Source organism: Coregonus clupeaformis, chromosome 7 (assembly GCF_020615455.1).
Source record: "Coregonus clupeaformis isolate EN_2021a chromosome 7, ASM2061545v1, whole genome shotgun sequence".
NCBI classification, from domain to species: domain Eukaryota; kingdom Metazoa; phylum Chordata; class Actinopteri; order Salmoniformes; family Salmonidae; genus Coregonus; species Coregonus clupeaformis.
Window position 1 is genome coordinate 25,735,204 of NC_059198.1, and position 12,055 is coordinate 25,747,258.

The window sequence follows — 12,055 nt, forward strand, 5'->3', positions numbered from 1 at the left end:
CAACTGGCCATTTTCATCCGCGGAGTTGATGACACATTGACCGTCACCGAGGAGTTCGTGGAGTTGGTGCCGATGACAGATACAACGACAGCAGCTGATATTTTTACCGCACTTCGTCGGGCGCGCTGGACAGGGTCGGAGTGGACTGGTCCCGCGCTGTCAGCCTGGCTACAGATGGTGCGCCCTCAATGATCGGGAAAAAGCAGGCGTTGTGACAAAGTTCAGAGAGAAAGTGCAATCTGCAAATGGAGGACGTGATTTTTTGACTTTTCACTGTATTTTGCACCAGGAGGCTTTGTGTTGCAAGTCATTAAAGATGGATAACGTCATGAAGGTGGTCATCCAAACTGTTCATTTAATCCGATCCAGAAGCCTGAATCACCGTCAGTTTGACAGCCTTCTCAGAGAGAAAGACCACATCTATGGCCTGCCATACCACACTGAGGTAAGATGGTTAAGCCGAGGTGCTGAGGCGTTTCTTTGATTTACGAGAAGAAATTGAACAGTTCATGGAAGAAAAGGGCAAACCAGTGTTAGAATTCCATTCCGCAGAATGGATGCAGGACCTGCATTTATGGTGGATGTTACAGAGCACCTGAATAACTTGAACAAACAGCTGCAAGGGCGCAACAAAGTTGTCACGCAGTATTATGACAGCATACGTTCTTTCAAGTTGAAGCTGTCATTGTGGGAGACGCAACTTGCCGGTGGTGATGCAGCTCACTTCCCCTGTCTGAAAAATGTGTGCGCGACCCAACATGTGGCAGACATGAAGCGGTTCAAAGATAAAATAACGGGACTGTTACGGGAGTTTGAGCAACGCTTTCAGATTTTTGGTGAACTGGAGAAAGACTTCAACGTTTTTTGCTCGCCAATCACCGTGAATCCCTCTGATCTGCCCGTCAGCATCCAACTTGAAATAATAGACTTGCAGTGTGACTCGGATTTGAAGGGCAAATTTGCTGCAGCTGGCTTGGACACATTTAATCAGAATCTCTTGCCAGGTTACCCCAACTTGACAGCCCTCGCTGCAAAACTGTTGTGCATGTTTGGAACCACATATCTTTGTGAGCAAGTTTTCTGTAATGAGCATAAATAAAACAAAGCTGCGCTCAAGGCTCACGCACAAGCACTTGAATCACATCCTGAAATTGGCTGCCACTCAGGATGTGACGCCTGATATTGATGCGCTGGTGAAAGCTAAAAGATGCCAGGTATCAGGAGTCAAATAAACTATGCAACCCCACTTAAAGTGCTACATGAGACACCCTGATATAGTTCTGTGATCTGTGATATACTTCTGTGAATCACTGAGGCATTGTGTGTTTGTGTGTTCTTTGTCCTCAGAACTTTCAAATAACTTGAGGTGTTTTATGATTAATAGTGATGTTGTGCTTTTGGACACACTGTCCTCAGGCTCCAGTTTTATGTTTATATGTTTTTATGTTGATGTGCTATTGTTTTTAATTTATTTTATTTTATTTGTATATTTAACCTATTCTTGACTCTGTGGTTCTTGCACTTGTTTGGGGAACAGGATTTCATTCTTTTTTATCTACATTTCTGCCTGAGAAATGACCCCTGATATAGTTCTGTGATCTGTGAAACAGTTCTGTTAATCACTGAGGCATTGTGTGTTTGTGTTCTTTTTCTTTAGAATTTTCAAATAAACTTGACGTGTTTTATGATTAATAGTGATGTTGTGCTTGTACTATTTTGGACACACTGTCCTCAGGCTCCAGCTTTATGTTGTATGTTGATCGTATTAAAACAAAGAAAACAATCTGAAGTTGTTGTTTTTAAGTTATATATACCATGATTTTTCCGGTCCGGCCCACTTGGGAATAGATTTTCCTCCATGTGGCCCCTGAGCTAAAATGAGTTTGACACCCCTGGACTAGATGGATACAGCTTTTGTCATAGTTGACTTTTCGTAGGTTAGGAGAATTAACATAGCAGGTTAGGATACTTAGGTTAAGGTTAGGGGTAAGCTAATATGCACTTTTGACGTTAATTATAAAAAAATTGCCACAGGATACTGTAATAATATAATAATAATAATATGCCATTTAGCAGACACTTTTATCCAAAGCGACTTACAGTCATGCGTGCATACATTTTTGTGTATGGGTGGTCCCGGGGATCGAACCCACTACCTTGGCGTTACAAGCGCCGTGCTCTACCAGTTGAGCTACAGAGGCTGTCTTCGCTATATCTCTTCTGTTCTAGCCATGACCTTTCCACTCCCCGCCAAATATGGCAAAGTATCATTGGCCGTATTCAAGAGCATCAAAACGACAGCAGGCGACTCCCGGATCTACAAATCACCTTGCATCATAAATAAGGACTCATTATAGTTTGTAGGTCTGTCAATCACAATGGTACATTGCGGTTTTGATCCTCTCGAACACGGTCATTGTCTTACGTCAACTCGCCTTCAACCAATCTTGGGGTCATGGCTAAAGGGTATCCAGCTTTTGTCAAATTAACGTCCGATTTGACTTTTCGTATTAGTTTAGGAGAATTTACGCAGCAGGTTAGGAAAATGTACGACGCAGGTTAGGAGAATTAGGTTAAGGTTAGGAAAAGGGTTGGGGTTAGCTAAAATGCTAAAAAGTTCGGCTTTTGACGTTAACTTGACAAAAGCTGTCTCTCTTCTAGCCATGACCCGATCTTGGTCTGTTTCGCGATTATGGCTAGAAGGAATCAAGCTTTAGTAAAATTTACATTTTAGTTAACCCTAACCCTTTTCCTAACCTAAACCTAATTATCCTAACCTGCTACGTTAATTATCCTAACCGGCAGAATATTTTTTTGGTCAGCACTGAAGACATATATATCGTCAGCTAATACAGGACTAGTAAAGGCCAAGTGTAATACTTGTATTGGGAGTGTTTGTAACTTGAGTCTGAGCGTTATCTGTACAAAACAGTTAATCTGATAATACTTGTGGAATATAAAAATGCTTGATATATGTTTTCCAGTTTCTTTAAATACTTTGCAAATGCAACTTATTTATATGTGAAAAATGACCCTCTAGACCCTCTTATCCAGAGAAACTTACAGTAGTGAGTGCATACATTTTCATACTTTTTCGTACTGGTCCCCCATGGGAATCAAACCCACAATCCTAGCATTGCAAGCACCATGCTCTACCAACTGAGCCCCATCATCACATCACTAGTGGTGGAAAAAGTATGATTTATACTACTTGAGTAAAAGTCTAAAAGTATTTGGTTTTAAATAAACTTCAGTATCAAAAGTAAAAGGAATTGCTCAAAATGTACTTAAGTATCAAAAGTAAACGTATAAATCATTTCAACTTCCTTATATTAAGCAAACCAGATGGCACAATTAAATTTTTTATTTTTTATTGACGGATAGCCAAGGGCACACTCCAACACTCAGACATAATTTACAAAAGAAGCATTTGTGTTTAGTGAGTCCGCCAGATCAGAGGCAGTAGGGATGACCAGGGATGTTCTCTTGATAAGTGTGTGAATTGGACCATTTCCCTGTCAAAATGTAACGAGGACTTTTGGGTGTCAGGGAAAAATTTATGGAGTAAAAAGGACATTATTTTCTTTAGGAATGTAGTGAAGTAAAAGTTGCCAAAAATATAAATAGTAAAGTACCCCAAAAAACGACTTAAGTAGTACTTTAAAGTATTTTTACTTAAGTACTTTACACCACTGCACATCACATCATTACAAACCACTTGATGTCTCAATGTACTCAATTACTGTATTGTGCGTTGTTTTTCTTCATGGTGATGGACAGTCTACAGGTACCAAACCTAGATGACCAGCCTATGTACAATACAGTAATGTACATTTACATTAAGTGATTTGTAAGAATGGTAAATTAATACTACACAAAAAGTGTATTTTTTCCATGTTATTTGATCAGGAAAAATATTTAATTTGATGTGGATGTTTTACGTCTTTGGCCATAACGTTGCACCTTTTGATGTAAATGTTTGAGGACAGGGTTTTGTTCTTTCTGGATTCCATTAGAATGACAATCACAGAGAAAGGGACAGTGAAAAATAGGGGTAGGGTTGTAGAGAATCGAAGGGGCATTAATGTAGTAAGAAACCTTAGGTGCTGGATTAAGGCCGGTAGCAACCACTACATAATGTCCGTAAAAACAAGCATGAGGAGGATGTCCAGGTTAAGGAGAGTTTAATGGAAGAAGATGTCCACATTCACACACACATCTGACCACTCATGGTTCAGTTAACTGAGAATCATGTCCAGTGAGAACTGACATTAACTATGTGGTTGTTTCGATACACACACAATTAAACATCAGACATACAGGGATTCAGTCCACAGGAGGACAAGTTCAGCAGGAGGGAAAACTGTGGAAGTGCTCATCAGGATGGGGAAAGCACGTTTCTGACCGCACAGCGTGCTGGGGTCATAGACTAAGTGAAACTGAAGTCCCGGGACTCAAGGCCACTGATAGGCTGAAGGAGATGTGGTGATAAGTATTTGGCGTGACCTTGACCAATAAAACACTATCAAAAGTGGGGGTCCTCTGACTGTAGGGGCCAGTGCAGGCTGTGAAGCAGTTCTGGAAGAGGGGAGCCAACAAGATGCGGTGGTGGATCCGGTGACGGCTGCCTCCTCTGCCCAGGTACAGGCAAAAGGAGTAGCTCAACGGTGAGGGCTTTTAAGACCCCAAGGGGAGGAGCTGGAGTAATATTGACCCCAGGCATGGTGTCAGCTAAGGACATCAGGACGGAAGACCACATGTCCACAGCGGCAGAGCTCGATGAGGGTCTCAGGACTGGAGACCGCAGGGCTGCAGCAGCAGAGCTCGATGAGGACCCTGGGACTGGATACGTAGGCAGCTGGAGCCATGAAGCAGCAGCGGGTGGTGGCCACTGGACAGGTGGACCCAGGCAGAGCGACCAGCTGAGGGCCCCGGATCAGGATGTTGGGCCGCAGCAGCAGAGCTCGATGATGGTCTCAGCACGGCAGGTGGCGGAGGTTCGGCCGCAGGTCTCGACGATGCTCTCGGGACTAGAGACCACAGGTCCACAGCAGCAGAGCTCGATGAGGGTCTCCGGACTGCAGATGACGAGGCCGCCCCATCGGCGACAGGAGAGGCCCCAGGGACAGGAGTTGGGGTCGGCTGGAACTCCACAGCAGCGACGGGCGGAGATCTCAGGACAATAGACTGCCGGACCACCACGTCAGCGAAAGTAGAGGGCTCTGGGACCGGAGCTGAGATCAGCTGGATCCCCCTGACGAGCCGGCTGAGGCATGGGAGTCTGACGAAGTGGCTGAGGCATGGGAGCCTGACGAGCCGGCTGAGGCATGGGAGCCCGACGAGCCGGCTGAGGCATGGGAGCCCGCCGAGCCAACCGAGGCTTGTGAAACCTCTGGAGCCAGCTGAGTCATGGGAGCCTGACGAGCTAGCTGAGGCCAGCTGAGGTATCTCCGGTTGCTTCGGCAGCGGCACCCGGACCCGACGTCACCAACAAAAACAAACCTTTGGTGAGGTGTTATTCTGTAACGTGTACGCTGGGAGTCGGGAAGCAAGTACAGGGAGTGAATTTAATAATAAATGAAACATGGAACAAAACAAGAAACACGAGTAGCGTACAGACATGAAACACAGGAACAGAATCAATAACGCCTCGGGAAGGAACCAAAGAGAGTGACATATATAGGGGAGGTAATCAGGAAGGTGATTGAGTCCAGGTGAGTCTCATAGTACCGCACAGGTGCGCGTAACGATGGTGGCAGGTGTGCGTAATGAACAGTCAACTGGCGACCTCGAGCGCCGGAGATGGGGAGTGGGAGTAGACATGACAGCAGTATGCCCAGAACATTGCTTTGAGACCGAAAGGGGTTATCTCAGATTCAAGGTCTCAGCTTGGAGAGAGGAATCCTCGTGAGGTATTGGTCAGTCACATGCATGAACCAAACGTTAATGATGAATTAATGATAAATAATGAATAATGTAAATCATGCAAATATAACTTGTCTGTGTAAGCTGTATATAAGAGAACTAACGTGACTGCCCCAGCGGAGCTCCCGACCAATGTGTACTAAGTGTACCGATGTGTACGACCGATGTGTACTAAGTTTGTTGGAACCTCTCCAGCTTGCTGATAATAAAGAATGATTCATTTAATATTGACTTCAGGTGTCCCTGGTGGTAATTTCCACAACATATGCATGAAGGGTTTCAGTAAGTGTTGGAATGTATGAGGGACGTTTACCGGCTGCACCAAGTTGTTGTGTTGATGTGCCTTGGCTCCAAGATGGTGTCACCTCTGTGCGCTTGTGTTCTGTCCTCCGCACAGGATCCGGATGGGAAATCTCTGCAGAAAAGTGGTACATTGGCCTTGAAATTAATTCCATTATTCTCAAACATCGGCAAAGTATTGTAAAGATATGGATAAACAGGAAGAAGCCACACCAAAGGCAGCAAAGCACAAGGACAAGAAACAGAAACCTAATTTAAGTCTATTGGGAGTTTTGTGAATGAAATTATCAGAATTTTGGGAATTTTTACCCACTTAGGAGACGTTGAAGAGCAGGATACAGAGGACTACGTTGGAGGGTTTCGGGAAGGGATAGCTTACACATACAGAATCAGTCAAAAGTTTGGACACACCTACTCATTCAAGGGTTTTTCTTTATTTGTACTATTTTCCACATTGTAGAACAATAGTGAAAATATCAAAACTATGAAATAACACACATGGAATCATGTAGTAACCAAAAAAGTGTTAAACAAATTAAAATATATTTTATATTTGAGATTCTTCAAATAGCCACCCTTTGCCTTGATGACAGCTTTGCACACTCTTGGCATTCTCTCAACCAGCTTCATGAGGTAGTCACCTGGAATGCATTTCAATTAACAGGTGTGCCTTCTAAAAAGTTAATTTGTGGAATTTCTTTCCTTCTTAATGCGTTTGAGCCAATCAATTGTGTTTTGACAAGGTATACAGAAGATATCCTATTTGGTAAAAGACCAAGTCCATATTATGGCAAGAACAGCTCAAATAAGCAAAGAGAAACGACAGTCCATCATTACTTTAAGACATGAAGGTCAGTTAATACGGAACATTTCAAGAACTTTTAAAGTTTCTTCAAGTGCAGTCGCAAAAACCATCAAGCACTATGATGAAACTGGCTCTCATGAGGACTGCCACAGGAATGGAAGACCCAGAGTTGCCTCTGCTGCAGAGGATAAGTTCATTAGAGTTACCAGCCTCAGAAATTGCAGCCCAAATAAATGCTTCACAGAGTTCAAGTAACAGACACATCTCAACATCAACTGTTCAGAGGGGACTGTGTGAATCAGGCCTTCATGGTCGAATTGCTGCAAAGAGACCACTACTAAAGGACACCAATAAGAAGAAGAGACCTGCTTGGGCCAAGAAACATGAGCAATGGACATTAGACTGGTGGAAATCTGTCCTTTGGTCTGGAGTCCAAATTTGAGATTTTTGGTTCAAACCGCTGTGTCTTTGTGAGACGCAGTGTGAGTGAACGGGTGATATCCGCATGTGTAGTTCCCACCGTAAAGCATGGAGGAGGAGGTGTTATGGTGTGGGGGTGCTTTGCTGGTGACACTGTCTGTGATTTATTTAGAATTCAAGGCACACTTAACCAGCATGGCTACCACAGCATTCTGCAGCGATATGCCATCCCATCTGGTTTGGGCATAGTGGGACTATTATTTGTTTTTCAACAGGACAATGACCCAACACACCTCCAAGAAGGAGAGTAATCCAAGATGGCATAGCAGTGTGGTCGTGTTTTCTGTAGTGTCCTCATGTAAATAGCCTGTTTTTAGTTTTTAGTTTGTCTTTTTCATATATATTTCTCAATCTCACTTTCCATCCTTTAACTAAATATACTTTCCTGCAACCCGCCTCACCCAATGTGGAATGGATTCTATTATTTCTTCATACATTTTTAACCAGAACCTCTGGCTGAAACTATGGCCTATTTATTGCCTTACCTCCATAACTTACTACATTTGCACACACTGTATATAGATTTTCTATTGTGTTATTGACTGTACGTTTTGTTTATTCCATATGTAACTCTGTATTGTTGTTGTTTTTTCTGCACTGCTTTGCTTTATCTTGGCCAGGTCGCAGTTGTAAATGAGAACTTGTTCTCAACTGGCTTACCTGGTTAAATAAAGGTTAAATAAAATAAAATAAAATAAAAATTAAATTAAATGGAGTGCTGCATCAGATGACTTGGCCTCCACAATCCCCCGACCTCAACCCAATTGAGATGGTTTGGGATGAGTCGGACAGCAGACTGAAGGAAAAGCAGCCAACAAGTGCTCAGCATATATGGGAACTCCTTCAAGACTGTTGGTAAAGCATTCCAGGTGAAGCTGGTTGAGAGAATGCCAAGAGTGTGCAAAGCTGTCATCAAGGCAAAGGGTGGCTATTTGAAGAATCTCAAATATAAAATATATTTTAATTTGTTTAACACTTTTTTGTTTACTACATGATTCCATATATGTCATTTCATAGTTTTGATGTCTTCACTATTATTCTACAATGTAAAAAATAATAACAATAAAGAAAAACCCTTGAATGAGTAGGTGTGTCCAAACATTTGACTGGTAGTGTATATCAGAGGATGTCCTGGTCACTGGGATCATTCTGTTACGCCTCAATCACACCTACAGCTTCACTGCGCAAAATGGTAAGCAGCATCATCTGGATATGTGTGCAACAAAGTTCAACATTCACCTTCTGCTACCATTTCTGTCAAGCAGTCTACTCATACAATTTGATGCATAAATTTGATAAATCCAACTTATGCACAACACAGAATGCACTGCAATGCACGACAGCCTTATTGCATTTTGGTACACCAGAAGTACATTCATTTCTGATGGAATGCTGCGTTTGCCTTGCAGCGTTGCGTTGCAGAGGCAGTTGCAGTGTGTTCTGTGTGGTGCATACCTTGGATTTATCAAACGTATGCATCAAATAGTATGCGTAGACAGCTTGACAGAAACAGTAGCAGAACTTTTGTTGCACACATATCCAGATTATGCTGCGTACCATTTTGCGCAAATAGGTGTGATCGAGGCATTAAGAAGATCTCAATAGCGTCTTTCAGTTGCTCAGTGAAAGAAAAGCTTGTATGGTGCTATGGTGGCAATATTCCAGGTGTTCTAGGCTTGAAAAATCACGGGAACACCTGTTTCATGAACGCCGTGGTCCAGTGCTTGAGCAACACTGACCTGCTCGCAGAGTATCTCAGGTTGGAACGGTACACATTGAATTTGAGTCAAAGGAGAATTAATGGGATTGTTAGTGAAGACATGCAGAGGTGAAGTCACTGAGCAGTTGGCATCACTTGTTAGGGAACTCTGGACTCTGGAATACGTCCCGCAACTGTCAGTGGAATTCAAGGTAGGCTGTTATTAACGTTCATAAAAGTAGGTTAAGGTAAAAGTAAGTAAAACGTTAAATTAAGTTGATCTTACACCTAAGTACTACTATGTAATAAACTCAGGACAAGCTATTTAAGTACAAGAGAACCAGTGGTGGAGATATTTGCTGTATTTCCATTTACCCCTGACCTGATCTGGGTCATTCTACAGATTCGGTGACATTTCAGTATTGTCAGTGTCCCAAGATGTACTAGTGTTATAACTTGTCAGAACATTTATCAAACTACACTTAAATTACAACATTTCAAAGTTTTACATGTTTTTAATATGGAGTAGAGAATATGATTTTAAACAGAGATGAATTTCAATACTTATATGTTTGCTTTTCTTAGGAGTATTAAGAATTTCGCCTGTCCCTATTGACCATCATGCAAATGGCGTGACTCATTTTGAGTACACAGTGTTAAATAATAATGCTTTTTTTTGTTAAATTAATTGTATATGCCCCCTTATTATGCATAATCCATTTTCTCAGCATAAGACATTTTATTTTCTGAGAAATTCAGGCTTTTACCCCTGTCCTTGTATTTCTTTCAACCCCGTAACGCAACAATACCCCCACTCACAATTAAATAATGGTTTGATCCTGTGGACATCATTTATGAGGAAGTGACATCATACAAGTCTTCAGAGAAGCCTGGTGTGACAAGTGGTAAGCTGCTCTCTCACTTTTTATAAATATTTCATGTTTTTTAAGCACATATGGGCTTTGTCAATCTCAGGTATTCAACTCTGTTGGGGGGGAATTCATAGTTAAGATTTTACCAAGAATTGTTTTTATAGCTATGAAGTATAACAATGTCTTTTGTTGAATAAGGCCATGTGGCACACTGCTAGCTGCTAGCATCCCGAATTAGCAACAGATTAGCACAAAATCTTCAACCCTGTCACATTCAACCCCATCACATTTTTCAATGTTACAGGGTTGAATGGCTGTTACAGGGTTGAATAGCTGTTAAATTTAGCAATATTTAATGTATATTGCTTAATACCAATCATATTTTCTTGTTGAATGTTTGTTGTTTACGGTTTTACAGTATCAACTAAAAGTACGAGGAATTTTTGAAAATAATAACTTAAAAAAAGTGACAATTAATTTGTTCTCTCTCCTATATACATTGACATATTTAGGAGTATTATCTGCAAGTTCATGTTCATTTTACTACATAGTGATTAAAAGGATACAATATTTAGTCTTGAAGAGTAAGCAGGTCATTGACTTGACCTTGACCTACAATTTCAGATTCAACAATGGGAAAAAACAGCAGCAGAAAGGAAACACACATAGAGAGGAAGGTGAGGGACATCCGCGCGCCGGTGGTCAGGTAATTCTCCTGGAAATGTAAGATCTTTAAGACACGAGGTGGTGGTGGTCATGGACACACAATCAACAGAAAATAAAGTTTTGTTGCTTTAAAGCATAATTTGGTAATGCATAAATGCACCAGATGGTGTTGGTGCAACCCTAAAAAGAACCGCAGACAGGCTGATTAGTCAAGGATGTGACATCCCAAATGCTCATACTCTGTACAGGGTCTTAGAGGAGAACAACACTGCCATCAAGCTTTACTTCATTGAAGACGAGGCCATCGAGAAAGCCGTCCAAGGTATGCCAGCCAATTTGCCAGTAGTTCCATCCACAATGCGGATCCACCAAGTTGTTTGTGTGGCTGCAAGGCAAATTGCCTACCGTGATGTAAGCTGTATGTGCACAGTCCACAACAAGAAACTGGAATGCCAGTGTTTCAATACACAACATTTCACATTTACCCCTAAAGTTACATCAGTCGTGTCACAGAGGGAGGTTGATTGGGCAAATCCAGACATATGCGGGAAATGGTGCGTGGCCAAATATGATGACGATTTCTATCCCGGAATAATTCTAGCCACAGATGAATCCCATGTGCAGGTCAAATGCATGTGCTGTGCTGGACCAAATAGGTACTTCTGGCCACTTCTTGATGATATCCTGTGGTATCCATTTGAGGACATCTTGGAACACATTGATCCCCCTAAACCGGTGACTTCTAGGCACATGGAAATACAGAAGGAAGTGTGGGCTAGGCTCTCAGTAAAAATGGTGAACAAACTGTAGGCTTACCTATAGGTTATTAATGTTAAGATGTTTGCTTAATGTTCAAACATTCAAACAACACAGACATTCCTGCCATTACTCTGGATATTTCTATGAAATCAATGAAATGTTGTAACTGTTGTTAGTTTATTAATGTGTTTTAATCTGTCTAGATTTCATCTTGATTGTTTAAACTTTAAAAGCTATGTTGACAGTAGTTTAAAATGTAAAAAAATGGCAACATGTGACCTATATAGGTTATCAATGTTAAGATGTTTGCTCAATGTTCAAACAGACTCCTGCCATTATCAGATGGATATTTTTATGAAATCAATGAAATGTTGTTACTGTTATTAGTTCATTAATGTGTTTTACTCTGTCTAGCTTTCATCTAGATTATTTAGATTTTAAAAGCTATGTTGACAGTAGGTTTAAAAATGTTTAAAATGTTAAAAAAAATGGCAACGTGTTAGTGATCTCAAAAGATAAAACATATGACACATGATGCTTTTCACTCAA